Below are 17,541 nucleotides of genomic sequence, written 5' to 3' on the forward strand. Positions count from 1 at the left end.
CAGAGAGTAACTGAAATCTTGGAAAGAAGTATTTAAAAAAGTATTTTGTTCATACTAGAAATAATAGACAAAATTGTCCACTTTTTTAGAATGGGGAATTCTAGTTAAACGTTTAAAAAAAACTTCAAAAAATAATGGCTGTGTGTTATATTTACATGGTGAACTTAGAATGGTGTCTTTATGCATCGTAGATTCAATGTAGATGACAGAAACATAAGCTTGCTAATTTGGAGTCTAGAATTAGAGGTATGTAAAGTCTACTGAGTGACCACAATATGGTGTACTAGTCAGTATAAAAGAGATAAGGTAGATATGCTTGCACATACACTCATTGACACAGATAGTATTACAAGAAAATGTAATTTGAGAAACTTAAAGTTCATTAAATTAAAAAATTGGTGTATTTAGAATTTAGACCTAGGAGCTTCAAAATTAAGGTATTTCCATGTTGTCTTTCATAATTTGTTGAACAGTGGTGCTTAGGAACATAGTCTCCCCTGACATCATTCTAACTGAAAAAGCATTCTTGTTAGAATGGTGATTGGTATAGTGAAGTGGCTTCCAATCCATGGGAGTTATGAGGGGGTGGAAAAGAGAAATCCAAGTGCGGAGATAGCAGTATAGGACTATAGGACTACAGATACTGCACAGGAGGGGTGCCTGAGTGGCTCAGTCAGTTTAAGCGTCTGACTTCAGCTCAGGTCATGATCTCGCAGTCCCTGAGTTTGAGCCCCATGTCAGGCTCTGTGCTGATAGCTCAGAGCCTGGAGCCTGCTTCAGATTCTGTGTCTCCTTCTCTCTGCCCTTCCTCTGCTTGCTCTTTGTCTCTCTCCCTCAAAAATAAGTAAATGTTAAAAAAAATACTGCACAGGAACAGCAAGCTGGAAGCTGTTAGAGGACAAATACATATCTCTGCAGGTATAATGGGAAGATGGACTTCAGGGGCTACAGATTATACTAGGATTTGCCACAACTTCATGAACAATCTCACCAGAGTTCTTGAACCTGTGTCTATTTTCAATAGGAATACATTTCCAATCTAATCTGAGAAAAATAGAAAACTATATAAAACCAACCATTACATGAAGGAAGGATGCCTGTAAGGCTTTCTGTGAAAGGTCTTTCTGTCTTTATTAAGTTCTTTTGATGAGTATTTCCAAATACTTGTTTTCTTTTTATACAGGGGTGACTTTGAGGGGAAAAATGATCAGGAGATTAAGTGATAAAATGACAATGAAGATGAGGGAAGAGCATCAGATTCATATCAAATAGACCCTTCTTCTGAATCAATCATTTTTAAATTAAAAAAAAAAGTTGTATTGATAAAGTCCATACAAATTTCAGAAGACTATTTTGTATTACTTTACCATATTGAAATGTCATGTATATTTTGGTTAAAATAAGTGGCTTAGAAAATGTTTTTGTATCTTTGTTATGTGTTGTATTATGATTTGCCCTGCAAACACCAGTGGGCATGTATGGTCTCAATTATGACTTTTATTCTTTGAATACTACATTGAAAACAGCCAAAGCAAATGCAAGGGTTAAGAGATCAGGTTTTCTAGCCAGAGAGATTGTCACTGGACTTCCTAGCTGCAAAACCACAGTCAAATTACTTATCCATTGACTCAGTTAACTCATTTATAAAAGGGATTGAAAATAACACCCAATCCATAGGCAGATGGACAGGAATAAATGAGATGATATATGTGCAGAGTCGATAACAAACACATGTTAATAAATATAAGCTGCTACATTAACCATAATCAAACAAGGAGTATTTTTAAAGATAGTTTGCACCCTTCTTTTATGGCACTATCCTTATCTCAAACTATTAACATTTGCCTTGTAGTCTGAAACCACATCTAGAGGTGTTGCAAGCATTCATGATGAACAGTGTTGAAAAGATACAAGTTACAGGTGAATAAAATGCTAAAATGTAGACATACTATCTAAAATTTTAGAAAATATGTGCAGAAAGAAATACACGCACACACACACATACATGTCTCTAAGTAAGATATCTATTTTTTTTCCAGCAATAAAGACATTAATAAAAACCTGCAAAATTGAAGATGGTTTCAACCCTTTAATCTAATCTTAACTTTCCCCTTATTCTTTTGGAAATACTCTCCACCTCTCTCCCCCTTTCTCTCCACCCTCGGATTTCTTTTTTGCTAGCAAACCTTGCCTGCCATCTTTGAACAAAGTGATGTTCATGGTTAGATTACAGGCAGGGGCAGCCAACAGCATTCTTTACAAATAGAGGCTGAGCACACTCTTTCCCCAGAATGATAAACCTATCACCTCTCCCGCCCTCAGTTTGAAGCAGCAGCAGTAATTCTGTTGGATGCCAAAACTAAAATCAATGTGCCTGTGCCATGCCCAGCTCTGAGCTGTGGCTGTAATGAGATTTGAATGGGAAGCCCCGGACACAATAAATCTGCGCCATATGTGACCATTTCCTGTGTCAGTTCCTTTCTCATAACCAGTGGAGACTTTTTTCCCCTCTCATGACCTCACACCATGACTCTGAAATCTTTCATGGCTGCTTATGGGCCTCGGGCTTTTTACAGCAGTTGTATAAATAAATGAATTTGACAGCAAACATCATAACAGTTAGCAGTAATGTGTGTTTGCCACAAGTGCCTATACTACTCACTGGAGAAATGGCAGAGGAAACAGCTTGTTTTGTTACCTAAACAAAAGTAGTTTCGTTTGACAAGTGCTGAAAGAATTAGTCAAATAAACTTGAAATCCACTAGGACTGTTTCTGCCAATTCTCCCTGCCAGTGAAATGTTCCCAGCTCCTCTGTGCCCATGACTCACAAGAGATAAATTTCCCTCTTTTATTCTGAGATAAAGATCTGGGCTGGGAATACAAAACCTTTGCCTGATATTTTATATTAATCTCCTTTGCAAGGCAAGACTGTCATTTAGGGGAACTCAGGTACAGCAAAGAGTTTCCAAAGGAACTTGTGGCAGACAGACCAAGGAAGATAGTTCAGGTAGGTAGGAGGGGAGGTGACAGTAATGACCCACCCCACTGATTACCTGTTGAAAGCAAATTGGAGGTTATGAGGGTTTCCTTTTCCTTCACATTTCCTACATTCAAGAAACAAAAATCTCTACACCAGAAAGTTGCTAAAAGAAAGCAACTTCATTTTCCCTGTATCTCCACAGTCCCAGGAAAATGAAGTTGCCTATACTGGGGGAATTTGTGGTCAATTTAGATAAGCACAAAAAAGCATAGATTTTTCTCTGTCATATGGATTGGTTGTCTATAAGTCCTTAAATTTTTCTACTCCTCTATGGGAATTTCAATAACTTCTCCATTGTTCCAGCTGTGAAAGAAAGATGTTATAGCTTAGTGATTATTGCTATGGACTCTAGTCCCAACTGCTTAGGTTCAAATCCCAGGTCTGCTACTGACTCTCTGTGTGATTTCAGGCAAGTAACTTACATTCCCCCTGTGCTTCAGTTTTCTCTTTTGCAAAGTAGGATGAAAAATGGTATGGTATCAAGCTCATAAGGTGGCTGTGTCAAGTGTATTTTAAAGGGCTCAAGACACAAAGGATAAATGAGGACATTATGCTAAGTGAAACAAGCCAGTTTAAAAAAATAAATACTGCATGATAATACTTATATTTGTAATAGTCAAACTCATAGAAGCAGAGAATAGAATGGTGGTTGCCAGAGGCTAGAGAAAAAAGGCTCAGAACAGTGGCTGAGACATAATAAGTGTTGTCGTTGTTATTATTATTCCAAACAAAGAAACTTGGATCATGGTCTGTTTAAAAACACTAGAGTTCTTCCCTAGGATAGCTTGATGTTGGCAGCTGATCTGGTAAATAAAATTAAAAATGTTGGTGAGAAAACCATAAGAGCACCTTCACTGAAGTCAATTACAATTAGTTGCAAGATATAGTATATCACTATTTAAATAAAAATATCATCTGGACCTTGAAAATATTTTTTACATGTAGGTTATTTTCATTCTTTTTTAAAGTAGTACTCTTTGTCATGGTCAAGTAACTGTTACCTCTAGAATCTTCTTATACTCAACAAAAGTATCACTGATTAGGGGAATAAAAATTGAGAGTTGTTCCCAACTAACAGATCTTAGGCAGAATCTACATTCTTCTCTCTGTTTCTATCTTTTTTAAATTTACATATTAAAATGGCTCAATAAAGTGTTTTGCTTATGTGATTATATGCAAGAAAGCACCTTAATATTTTAGAAGATATAGATTATAATCAATATAATAGAAATATTTCAATATAGAGAGAGCCTACTACCTACACAATAAATTCCTAATGTCTCTGTCTTAACTGACTGACAAATCCATTTAAATATTCATTTTTCCATATCTAGTCAACTATTTCTATGGAGAAAGTCAGAAACATTATTAAATGGAACTGTTTAAAAATAAACAGACTCTTTAAGCTTTGCTCTTAGAGCAGTGCCTAAAAATGAAAAGAAGTGTGTCAGCTGAAGGTAAGGAACCGTGTGACTTTATAAAACAATGATGAGCCAGGAACAGGCACAGTAGGTTTTGGTTTTGATTTGCCAGGGTGGGTTTTGCTAGAAAACCAAATACATAAAGTGACATCATCCTATGGTAAAACAGCTTTAATTGAGACTCCTTTTACAGTAAAATAAATTGAAAATCTCATCTTACCATTGATTCCTGTATACAGGCCACAATACTACATCTAGGAAACACCTCTGAAACTGGGCTATGAAAGAATAACTTTGTGCTCTAGGAGCTTTACTGTTGAGGAAAGTCATCTGACAAAATGTTTCCCTTTGCTACATCTAAATCCTTTTCCAAGATCTGCTCCTAGGAAGCATATTCTGATTCACCTTAGGAATCACAAAGGTGAAGAGCACATGAAATGGATAACTCCAGCTATTCACACTCCACATGGCCACCAAGGATGAATAAACACAAAGCAGAGCCATGTCCCCTTTGATTGGCCACTTCTACTGACTCTCATTTAGCAAAAGAATACTGCCACCTTGTAAAGTCTGTTTTGCTGAGTTAAAGAGAAAACTGAGAAGGTAGAGAAATTCTAAAAGACCAGTAGGCTTAATCAAGCATTGTGCAACTGTGAAAATAACCTCTCACATATTTCTTCATCATTTTCCGGATATAGGTATGAACACCTATACAGGCTAGGCTTATCTCAGGAAGTGACAGGCTTGTATTTTCCCATCCTCTTGTGGTTGAGTAGAATCATCATTCAGTCATCTATCATTGAGCAGAGGTAACAAGTGTCTCTTTGGGGCCATAAAATTTAACTGAAAGAGTTTGCAAACTATAGGCCATAGGTCAAGTCCAGCCCACTGGCTACTGTAAATAAAGTTTTATTGGAACACAGCCCATATTATAAACTACTGTAAACTCTGCTTTTGCACTGCAATAGCAGAGTTGAGTAATTGTGACAGAAACTCTATGGACTTGAAGGTGAAATTGGAAATGCTTACTGTCTAGCCCTTTACAGAAAATGTATGTCAATCCCTACTCTAAGAGTTCTAAGTCTGTCTCTGAGGCAGTGAGCAGCAAAGTACAAGATGAAGGCTTATCTCAGCCTAGGTCCCTGCCAACCAGAGATAGACAAGAGTAAGCAACAAATAGACCTTTGTTGTTTTAAGCTATTGAGATTTGCAAGTTGTGCATTATGGCATCCTAACCTACCTTACTCTGATGGATATAGCATCCTTACAATTCTCATGTGTATCTTTTTCTCTGCACATACATAATATATCCTGCTTTAGGGAAGGGAACAAAAAGCATAAGAGGACTTTGTTTTTCTTTTTCTTTTCTTTTTTTTTTTTTTTCTTGTCCTCAGGAGACAGGATGAGGACATGAAATGTTTGAGTTCTCAGTCAACATTTGGACTGGAATTTTTCCCTTCCTAAAGCTTATCCCAGTATATGTCTCATTTAATACCTGAGAATCCATCTTCTCTGTTAAAGCTCTTTGAAAATTTGTCCCACAAATCTCTACAAACCTGCTTTCTTTGCCATGGCAATATAAAGATGAAATTTCCTAAATATATTGCACACAGAAGGTTGTTGAAGTAATTAGGGGAAAAGATTTCCATAAGCCCAGAATTGGCATGCTGAAGTCTTTCAGAATGAGCTCCTGCATTTGGGCTTTGGCAGTTCTAATATGGGTGGAAAATGCATAGAGCTGGCTATACTTGCTTATTTTGCTATGTTCAGATCTTCTCCTTTGAGGAAAAAGAAACAGGTCCATTTTTTGGCAGAAAACTATGTGATCTCTTTCAACCTCACAGAAGAGCAAGCTAACTGGAGAGCCTGACACTGATACTGCTTTTTGGAAGCAGGAAGTGATGGAGGCCATAATGACAGCATCATGTTCCCAGTGTCAGCCATCAAAGGGAGAGCCAAGGGAAATCTTGTCAAGATAAGTGCTGTGATCTGATGGATAGGGACACTAGTTTGAAGATGGCAATTCCAATTTATTTTCTTCTTACTCCTGGTGACCTCTGACAACAAACAGACTACCATGCACCTCAGTTTCCTCATCATACAATAGAAAGCCATATACATGGATATTTACATACAGAGAGATTGCATAAAAGTTAACTGCACTAATATTTAGGAAATACTACAGGGAAAAGTGAATTGAAAGAGGAGGCAGCCACTCAAGCAATCTGCTCGCTGAAGGCAATAGATATGAGCCAGGAGGGAGAGCGGATGGCAAACATGATTGGATTAACCTGCTACTGTTCAGTCATTTGAATAAATAATTTGTAAGGAGACTTTCAATTAAGATGCTGGGCCAGGGGCTCCCAGGTAAGCCACTTCCAAGTCATCTCTCAAGTTCAGTGGCTTCCCTTAAAACTGGTACAATGAAATTCAGCAAGGTGAAAGGGTTTTAAGGACATTTGGAAACTCAACTTTTAGGCACAAAACATAGCCGTATTACTGAGATGCACAATTGGTACCAACATTCAGACAAAATGGCTTATTTATAGCAAAGGTTGTACACAAACTGGAAGGCAAAGTAGTGGCTGGAGATGTAAAAACAGATACTGCAAAACATATCTACAGATGCCAACAAACACTATGTACAGATTCAACTTGGGAAAGAATAACTGATTGGGGTGCCGGGGTGGCTCAGTCGGTTAAGCGTCTGACTTCGGCTCAGGTCATGATCTCACGGTTCATGGGTACAAGCCCCGCATCGGGCTCTGTACTGACAGCTCAGAGCCTGAAGCCTGCTTCAGATTCTGTGTCCTCCCTTCTCTCTGCCCCATCCCTACTTGTGCTCTGTCTCTCTCTGTCTTTCAAAAATGAATAAACATTAAAAAATAAAAAAGAATGGTTTAAAAAAAAAGAATAACTGATTAAGCAAAATTTTAGTTATGCTCAACCATATATAAGATTTAAAAGTTTTTAACAGCTATGTACTATGGTTTATATGCAGGGATACTTCACAATGAGTATCAATTGGATGAAGTCTGGTATAGAATCAGGAAGGCAACAGTGATCCAATGAGTTATTATTTTTAATCTTTGTAAATTCAGGGGGTGGTGGTGATGAGAAAAAACAGGAAATGAGTATCATTTTCTAGTTTCTTCATTGTATAGTTCTGACGTATTAAGCGCTGATTTAACACTATGTTTTGAGCATTTACCATTATCCTGATTGTGACTTAGACCCTGGGAATATGTAGTTAAAAATAAAAGGAAAATCACAATGCTTGTCTTCATGGAACGTACTTAGAGTCAAGTTTCTAGTTTTAAAAAAAATGCCTTGTTTTCAGATAGTGAACTCAAGAGAAATCTGAGTACAGATATCTGCCTTATTCATCTTAGTATGTCTTGCTCCTGTCTCAGTGCCTGGTACAGTCAAAGGGAAGAAACATCAACATTTTATGAGTGGGTCCTATGCACCAGGTACTGTGAGAGCCATTCAACGTGTCTTATTTTACGTAGTCATCACACCCAGCTGTGGTGTGTTTTTATCGCTTCTATTTTCCAAATAAGGAAACCGGACTTGAAGCTGGACATAAAGGACCCTCAAATGGCAGAGCCAGAGTAGAAGCAGCCTAGATCTCAGAATCATCACCAGGAGCACAACTGCCAGGGGAGCCACCTAGCCTTCTTTAGGCTGAGATGTGAGTGAAAAAAAATTTGTTTTTTCCTTTTGTTGAACAACAGAGATTTGGGCATTATCTGCTAACTGGAGTTAATTACTCTGTGTCACACAATATCCATGTTTTATATGAATAAAGAAATGAATAAGTACACAGATATAGAGAACAAACAAGGCTAAGGTCCCAGTTGGTTTAGAAGAGGTATTAACAGGAAAGGCTGGATATCCTGACTTTCTGACCTAGACTATACTTATCATTTAAGGAAACTCCATTTAGGGAGAGTATTGTTGCCCTCTCTTCAAAGTTCACTGAGAACTGGCCACAGATGAGTTTGCCCTCTAGGTGATCACTAGATGGCCAGCTCAAAACTAATTTGGGTAGCCCTTAAAGACAGTGAAAATTCAAAGTTACCCTAAGTTCTGGAAGACAAGAATACAAACAGCATGCCAGGAAAGAAAGTCAGAAGCTATAAGCACCTGGTTTAAACTTTGAAGAAAGAGTGGCAAAAGGTCAAGAGCCTATTTATAATTCCTTAGGGATAGCTCATGTGCTTTCTGTTGGACCTGCTCTGTGTCAAAGGCCAATTTCCATCCAGCACAATACACTAAGTTAGTTATATGAATATTATTTTAAGAGAAATTCACACACTGAGTCAAAAGCAAAATTAGACCACATCCATCATTGGGGACTTTTATCATTCCAGCAACTACAAAATTCTTTTTGCTTGGAATTAAGGCTGATTTCTCCTGAAATGTAGGATTTTCCAGATAAAACTAGCCACCAGTCTTTCAAGAATGGTTTTACAGGTTAATAGAGGCTGCCTCCTGAGAAAAACTATACCCCATCATGCATCTGGCCAATTCTTTGGTGCCATTCAAATTGTTAGGGGTAAGAGTGGGAGAATTCCTTCCATATCCTCTGAGACGATCATTTTATGCCCCAAAGCTTCAACCTCATTATTCTTATCTTAGAGCATAATTACAATGTTATTATTGGTCATAAAGTTAACCAGATTTTCCTCTCTTTTCTTTTCCTCTTCAACATTTGACTCCATGACCTCCCTCCACAGAAAAGTCTATGGACTGATTATATGGGAAGAATAGAAGTATTTCCTTTTATTTGTTTAAAATTTTCCCATTGTCAATTTCATTGAGGGCATACTTGCTCTCATATTATGAAACAAGGTAAAGAAAAAATAAAAGAATTTTTACTGCTCCTATAAAATGTGAAAATTTTCACTGCTGTATCTCAGTGCTTCTAAGAGTCTTTACTTTTATTACCTCACCACACAGATCCTGTTCCACATTTCTATCAACCTGTGGTACATGGTTCACATTATGACCCAAGATCCTTTGCCAATGGCTCCCCTGTACTTTGTGCAACTATTCTCCCCTAACTATTCTCCAAAGTAACTTCTTTCTTCTAGCTAACATCAATGGCAGAAAGGTTTTATTTCAAGGGCTGGTGGCAGTGGCTGCCAAAGTACTGTCCTAGAAAGGATTATGAAGTCATGTAAGGACTCAGTAGAAATGTGCAATGATGAGTTAGTCTACTGGGGTGAGGGGTGGTATATATAGCGGAGTCTCAACAAGCTTGCTGTCAGGACAAATGTCACTATATCTGCTATGCAAACACCTCTTATGTGTTACATGAGCTCTCCTTGTTCACATACCCAAAATTCTAGCCAGAGTCCAATATCCAGAATTCTATCCAAATGCTATCCACCAATCCACATCTGATACTTTTTAATATTCTAAAAAGATTTTTCTAACATTCCTCCTGTGCTGATCTCTGGCTCCCTAAATTTATTCCATAATTTGCTGTAATGTTGAAAGTCATGATCACTGGCTGACAAGACCCATTATACAATTTACTCTAAAATTCAAAGTGTTGTTCCAGATAGATGGCAGCTTTGGCTGACAACACCTAAATCTTACCTCATCTGAATTTAGGAAGGCATTAGAGATTCAAGGTAAAATGTCTTTTGAACCACTGATTTATGCTCTCCTTGTAAGAAAGGATAATTGCCCTTTTACTTTGTATGTTCAGGGAATTAGACTTGGTGATCTTTAGAAACACATAAAAGCTGGACTTCTTTGCAAAGAATCAGAGTGCCTTACGACCCAGAATTTTCTGCTACTTCTTTTGGTCACTCTTCTCAGACCATTCACCCCATCTGGGGCCGCTACCAGTGCATATGTCTCCACTCTTCTTCCAGATAATCATGTGGCTCATTTCCACAATTCTTTCCACTTAGCTCATGTTTCCTCCTCAGTGACGTTCACCTCGATCAGCCTATCCACATGCATGTTCTCATTGTCTCTTACAACGCTCTACATTTAAAAATTTTGTCCATAGCATTTATCACTTTCCAACCTGGTAGATAATCTACTTATTTGTTATAGGTGTCGCTTAGTATCTCTCTCCTCTAAAATGTAAGCTCCATAAGGACAGGGATCTTTGTCTAGTTATACACTTATATAACCCAAATAACTAGAAGAGTACCAGAAACACAGTCCACACTCAATAAATACTGAATGTTCATGATCTGTTCATTTGTAACTGAATTTCCTTTTCACATAGAAGATATATATTTAAACTCTATAAGTAAATCTTCCTAAAAATGTTTTCTAAGAATGACTGAGTGTCAAGGCTACCATATCTTTCTGGTGTCAGTATTTTCTCAAATACTTTATTTTCCTTTGGTTTTCAGAAAAGCAGATGTTCTTAGCTTCCTGAAATTCTAATACCACAACTGAAGACATAAGATATCTCATTGTAAAAAGTGAATGAGAAGGAGAGGGACAAACAGAAACAAGGAAGAAGCAGATGAAAGTATTTCCAGTGCTTCCTCCACAGAGAGGAATGAATTATACACAAGGCAAGAAGGTCACTAAGTTAGGTGTACAATTTCATCAGATTGCCTGAAATGCAACAAGATTTCAACAAGAATTAGAAGGTAAAAGAAGAAAAAAAAATTTTTAATTTTTTTAATGTTTATTCATTTTTGAGGGAGAGAGATAGAGTGCAAGCAGGGGAGGAGCAGAGAAGAGGGAAACACAGAATCTGAAGCAGGCTCCAGGCTCTGAGCTGTCAGCACAGAGCCCGATGCGGGGCTCAAACCCACAAACCATAAGATCCTGACGTGAGTGGAAGTCGGACTCCTAACTGACTAAGCCACCCAGGCGCCCGAGAAGGAAACTTTACATTTGTATGGTACCTTTTAATATCCAGACAATTTTAACTCTTGCTATTATATGTGAATATAGATCCTTTATGTAACAGATATATTGTATGCATTGCATTTTAACAACAACATGAAGGATAGTATCTTTACTTATATTTTACAGATGAAGAAACTGATGCACAGAGAGGTTAAATAACCATAGACACCTATTTATTCAACGGCAGAGTCAGCATCTGAAGCCCTATTTTAGTCACCAATCCATGAATTTTGCTACCATTTTACCTGCCACCATTTGCCCTTCACAGCAACAAGATAGGTATGGGAGGTGGTATTTACATTTGCTTGATGAGAAAACAGTTTTAGATAGTTTAGTACTTGCCTAAAGATAGAGTGAATTAATCAAAAATAATATTTCTCCTCACATCTTAGTCCAATATTCTGCCACAACATGATGGTCTTTATGTTAGCTATAAAATTAATGATTTACCCAATAGTCACCCAAATAGTGGATGGACTTAATGAGTGAAAAATTCAGCCAGGGCTTGATTCTGTAATCTCTGTGACCCTGAAATTATTTTATATTTTAAAACTATGTGGATTAATACTCAAAACGGTTTTTAATTATAACATAGAGGGTAATTAAAATATCAGGCTGAATTCTATAAATAGTATTGCCTTGAGGTCCATCCACTTGAATTAACCAAAAAGCACCACTAATTAGCTAGACTTAAGCAAGGGCTGGTGCTAGGCAATGTGACCTTTTTATGTCACATGTCACCAGGATTACATTTTCTCTCTGATATACAAGTCATCGGTCACAATAGGCTGCCAGGATTTGACACCATGGATTTATTTGATGAAGTGTGCAGAAAGTGTGCCTATTGATTCATTAATCTCTATGCTATCTAGAGTCATTTTGCCTTATGTGTCCTCCTTTACAGTGTGTTGAGTATATCACCAGGTGGTTTATTAAACACAGCCCCGTATGGAAACAAGGGCACTTGGGTTCTACTAGCACTTTTGCCAAAATCCACTGTTCTTAAACAAGTTGCCTTGGCTCTCAGAACTCCCAACTTACTTGGAGTTTAAATGATAAACTTAAAAATTATCTGGGACTAAATAAGTCATCATTGAGGTCCCTTTAAACATTCAGCACAAAAAGGATTTGATCACTCAGAGACCATCCCACTAGTCTCCACTCTAATGGCTGGACCCCAGCCCTTTCATTTCTAAGGACCCCTCCATCTCTGACATCTTAAAAAAACTCATCCTCCAGCCAAACCTCCTGCTTTTCAATTAAAAAAAGTCTCCTTTTATTTATGATTCTGCTGCATCTATTCCCTCTCCTGACTTCCTTCCATTACTCACCTAAAGGCTACTTCCTTCCATCCTGCCTTGACCCTCTCTTTCATTAGCATTCTCTGACCTCCCCATCTCTCATCTCTCATTCATCACTCATGTCCACATATAAAATCCCTGACTCTGACAAAGCTATGCATTCACTTCCATCACTTTTGCTCCCAGGAAGTTCAAGAACTCTATAGAAAATCACATAGCTGAAAAGAGTAAAACCACCTATATCTGAAAACTGTGTCATTTGGTGCTATCACAAATACTTGACCTCCAACCTCAATCAGGCCTTCAATGTTAATGAACCCCTCTTCCATTCACCTCTAGTAGAAGTTTTCTTCTGTTTAAGTCTTTGGTGTTCCCTATCTTTCTACCTGTATGACCAAGTCATCAACTTCATAAATAGATTTGGGGACACAGAGAATTCATGATCATACTTTTATTTCTAAACTTTTCAAATATTCATTCTTTTTTATCTCCTTCTCATCTGACTCACAGAAATGGATATCTTTCCTATTTCCCAAGCTAACCTCTACAAGGGTGATCTCATCCCTGTCTCCTCCTGCTCAAACACCACAAATTAGACTCATCAATCATTCTCTGTTTCTTAGATCTTCAAACTTCTTCCCATAAACTAAAAGCCTGTGTAAATTTCCCATATGATAAACACTGCCTTTCCTCTTTTCCCTTTACTCTCAAATTCCTTGAAAAGATAGGTTTTCTTTTTTCTTTTGATTTATATTACTTATTATTTAGTTTTTCTCATCTTTTATACAGGTCTCAATCTACTGTAGTCTACATGTTGCCCCAGTCACTCTACCAATACTATTCCCAGTAAAGCTATTAGTAGCCTAAGCTTCAGGTCTAGTTCCAAGGCTCAATTGCTTTTTTTGCTGATTTAATTATATTTCCCATAATTATAGCATTTGTTATTAGGGTTCTTAAGGTGCTCTCTCACCTTAATTTCTAGGACATCATTATCTCCTGTTTCTCTCTAAACCCTGTTATTCCTTAACTGTTATTGTTTTGTTGGGGAGCCCTCTTTCATCCAACCTTTAAGGGAAGGTGTTCTTCAGGATTCAGTTCTTTGCCTTCTTTTCCTAACACATATTCCCTCTGGACAAGCTCATATACACAAGAAAGAGGGAGAGACAGACAATAGAGACAGAGAAAGATAATAGAGAGACAGACAGAGAGCATGAGAGAGAAAGAGACAGATGGATTCTTGTGCTAATGGACCCTAAACTCATTATCTCTCCTGAATGATAAAATTGTAGTGTCACCTACCCTCTCTTTCAAGGAATTTCACACACACCTCAAACACACTATCCTGCAGCCACTCCATGCTTCAATAGGGACTATGTGTTCATACCTACCTAACTACTTAAGAAATGATTACATTTAGGGGACCTAGAAAGTCACTAGCTTACTTGTCCCTTATCATTTATAGGAACTTATTGGAAGAGGTTCCAACAGAACAGCTTCTAACATTTAAGCACTGAGCATGTGCCTAAGACTGCATGGAGTGGTTTTACAAGGACTGTAACAAGTCTAACCTAAAAGTCTATGCTATTTTTTCTCTCCATCTAAAAATGCAGAGACAAACTAAAGAGAAGTTCAACAATTTTCTAACAAATAAATGATAGAGAGAGGAATCCCACCTAGCCCATGGGGTTGCAGAGCTGTTCAGTGTGCGATACTGCATCCAGGACACATATGGGCAGTTTCATTTAAGGTACTAAGCAACAGTGGTATAGCCATTACCTCCTTTGCTCACTGAAAACAATAACAACAATAATAACAATAGCAGACTGTGTGGATGAAATGCTTACAATGTGATAAACACTGCTTTATAAGCGTTAACTCATTTAATCTTCATAGTAACTCTGTGGCATAGGTATTATTCTTATTCCCATTTTACAGATGAGGAAAATGAGGCATATATGGTTTAAGCATCTTTTCCGTTTTTAAGTAGCTTGAGGAAAGCGAACACTAGGCAGTCTGTTCCAAAGCCCATGTCCGTGACCTCTATGCTATACTCTCTTGCTATGAAAGCACTTTGTTGTGTTTCTTCAAGTTGCATGGAGTGCTAGTTTCCACCATCCCTTCCCTCACTAGCAGCACCAAACCACCTGGCTTTGCCCCAGTAATTAATAGCCCTGCTATTATGATGCTTACTTTTTTCTTTCTCCTTCTCCCTGTTTTGGCTTCTGCAAATGTTTTCCTTCTCAGTCCCCCCAGAAACCTACCATATTCTGTTTCATCCTGGATCATCTAATTCTGCTGATCTTTTTACAAGCTACATACTACCTCTACCATCGAAAATAAGAACCACTTGAACCATGACTACTCTCTCCATATAGCCTTCTAAGTTTGGAATGGCCATGTAATTTATTGTTCACACCAAGACACTTTTGAGAGAGGCTATATTTACAAGTATGCTGGGGCAGCAAGCGTGGACGTGGGTTGTCCTGGGCAAACAGGCAGTATGTTCACATCACTTTAGACCCACGGAAGATGCAATTCAGCTGCACCACCACACTGTTGCCTCAGGAGATTTAGCTAACAGCTTCCCCACTGGCAATGACCTCATGGTTTCTTCCGACAGTACCGACTACACAAGAAAATTCTGCAGAGGCCTTCAGATAACAACAAGCACAAAGAAAACAAGCTTGCCAAAATTTTAAAACAGAAAATGAAGAATAAAAGAATATGATTTAAGGTTCTAAGTCTATATAACCAATGGCAAGTAGACAGAACTGAATAAAAATGGACTTAAAAGTATTTAGTGATATTTCTTTAAATCAGCAGGGTTTAAAGAACAGAGACCTTACTTCTTAAAGTCTTTCCAATAAAATCCTCGGTTTAATCTCAGTGAAAACACTCATTTCTTGTTAAATAAACATTATCTAATGAACAAAGGATTTTCACAAAATCCTTTCATATCTTGTTATTCTCAAGTATAAATTAAAGCTTTTAACTCGTCTTTTTAATGCAACCTCAATCTCAACCCTCTAACCTTTCTCTACAGCATTTAATACTGTTATTTCTGAAACATAAAGAAAGACCAACTTGCCAAAAAAAAAGGATATAATAGGAAATCTTGAAATTTATAATCCATTAGATTTGCGGTGATCAAGGAATAACTTTTACCTATTCCACCTAGTTTTACCGTTCCTTTCTATAGATCTTCAGCTTGAGCCAATGCTGCATTTACTGGAGTCTCAGAAATCAATACTCAGAACATTTTTCCCCTAGGCTGCGATGTTGATAACTGGTGGCCATTTAACATCATTGGTTTAAAATAATAACACTATGGATATATGTGGAGATCTCTGAGAAGTACATTAATTATAAATTCCTCGCTTTTGTGGACACTGTAATGTGTATAAGATTCTATTATGTAACAGTGAACTCTAGAATGGAAATCTTAATTCCTTCTCCTTCCTGCCTTACTATCTTGTATCTGCTGTACATCTGGATGTGAAGAGTAGAAGGAAAATGGCACAATCCCAAAGTGAAATTGTGAAATTGGAAAAGTTTGCCTTTGATGGCTTTTGGTTCTTGGAAAAACAACCTCTCCCACTTTTGGGTTCCCCCAAATATCCTCTATTCCTACAGAAGAAGAAAGAATCTGTTATCCTTATTTGAATTTTGATGAAAACTTGTTTCATAAAATAAGCTAGCATTCCCAGTTTCTATTTACAAGTTTGAACTTTTAAACTCTCCAGTGGATTTAGAAGTCTATGAGTAAAGGAATTATAAGCACCAAGTTTCAAGCAGTGTGACTTTTAGTAAGGGGTTCTTCCCTAGTCTGCAGACCCTTAGCATCCTGAAGGCTGAACTGAAGCCTGCTTTAAGAATTTGACAGTGATGGACACACTAAGCCAAGAATGGTTTCTGGTTTGTGGCCCACAGATGCATTATTGATCCCCAAGAAAAGGGGAAATGGGGCTAAAAATTTTAGAAGGCTAGCTCTCACGAGCAGCACAGCAAGATTCATGAAAGCCATCATAAGCACCCCTTCACTAAGCAAAAATCTGCCCAAATGTGATAAAAAGTGGTTTCTTTAGTCCCAAACCAAGGACTGAGATATTCAATCCTGCCCCCTATGCACTCTGCCCCCAGCTGATTATTTATGTAAAATCATGTTCTGGTCCAGAGAACCTACTATTTACTATCTTATTATAAAGAGTTTATTTTCCAGATCCAGAATTCAGAGACAGAGAGAGAGAGGCAAATCAACAAAATTTTCTGCTCCAAAATGCTTCAAGTTTAAAGATCAAACAGCTGAAGAGAGGATTAGCAAACTAGACGATTATAGGTGAAACCGAGAACTGCAGCCCACAGCTCTGGAGAACTGTCATGGGAGCAAGAGAATCCCAGCTGGTAGGACATGGGTCCCAGAAACTGTGTGCCATTGATAGTAAGAGAGGGGGAAAAACTGATGACTGATCCTTGAAAACTAACTCTAACAGAGAGGAGAGGAAAACAATGCATACTCGCCCAGGTTAAAACCTGATACTGGTAACAGTCCTCTTAAGGAGCTGTGCTCCATGTGTGGCTAAACAAACATGCTGCAAAATAATTGTAATGCATATCATGAAATTTGTGATTTCGTATTAGATTAACATTGCTTTGCAATTTGCTTGATTACAATAATAAATACTCTCCCTCTATGCTCTAAGTCTGATCTGAGAAGTCCCTAATGAAAATCTCTTCAATCCATATTCTGTACCTACCACGTCTCAGGCACTGTGCTCCATGCTAAAAGCACACGTTTTCTTTGCTTTATAGAGTGGGGTTTCTCAACCTTGGCACTAATGACATATTGGACTGAATAAATTATTTGTTGTAGAGTCTGACCTG

The 17,541-nt window shown here is 37.8% G+C and overlaps 1 protein-coding gene and 1 long non-coding RNA gene across 3 annotated transcripts in view; one reads left to right on the forward strand and one right to left on the reverse strand.

The window, feature by feature from the left end:
• The window catches only part of LOC131514338 (uncharacterized), a 479,074-nt gene extending 475,765 nt beyond the window's left edge, over window positions 1-3,309 (forward strand). The window contains exon 6 of the long non-coding RNA XR_009263032.1: window positions 1,184-3,309. This is a non-coding gene — a long non-coding RNA (uncharacterized LOC131514338). The remainder of the gene's footprint in view (window positions 1-1,183) is intronic.
• The window catches only part of PKHD1 (PKHD1 ciliary IPT domain containing fibrocystin/polyductin), a 473,171-nt gene that overhangs the window by 72,151 nt on the left and 383,479 nt on the right, over window positions 1-17,541 (reverse strand). The window lies entirely within an intron of this gene.

Source organism: Neofelis nebulosa, chromosome 6 (assembly GCF_028018385.1).
Source record: "Neofelis nebulosa isolate mNeoNeb1 chromosome 6, mNeoNeb1.pri, whole genome shotgun sequence".
Lineage (NCBI taxonomy): Eukaryota > Metazoa > Chordata > Mammalia > Carnivora > Felidae > Neofelis > Neofelis nebulosa.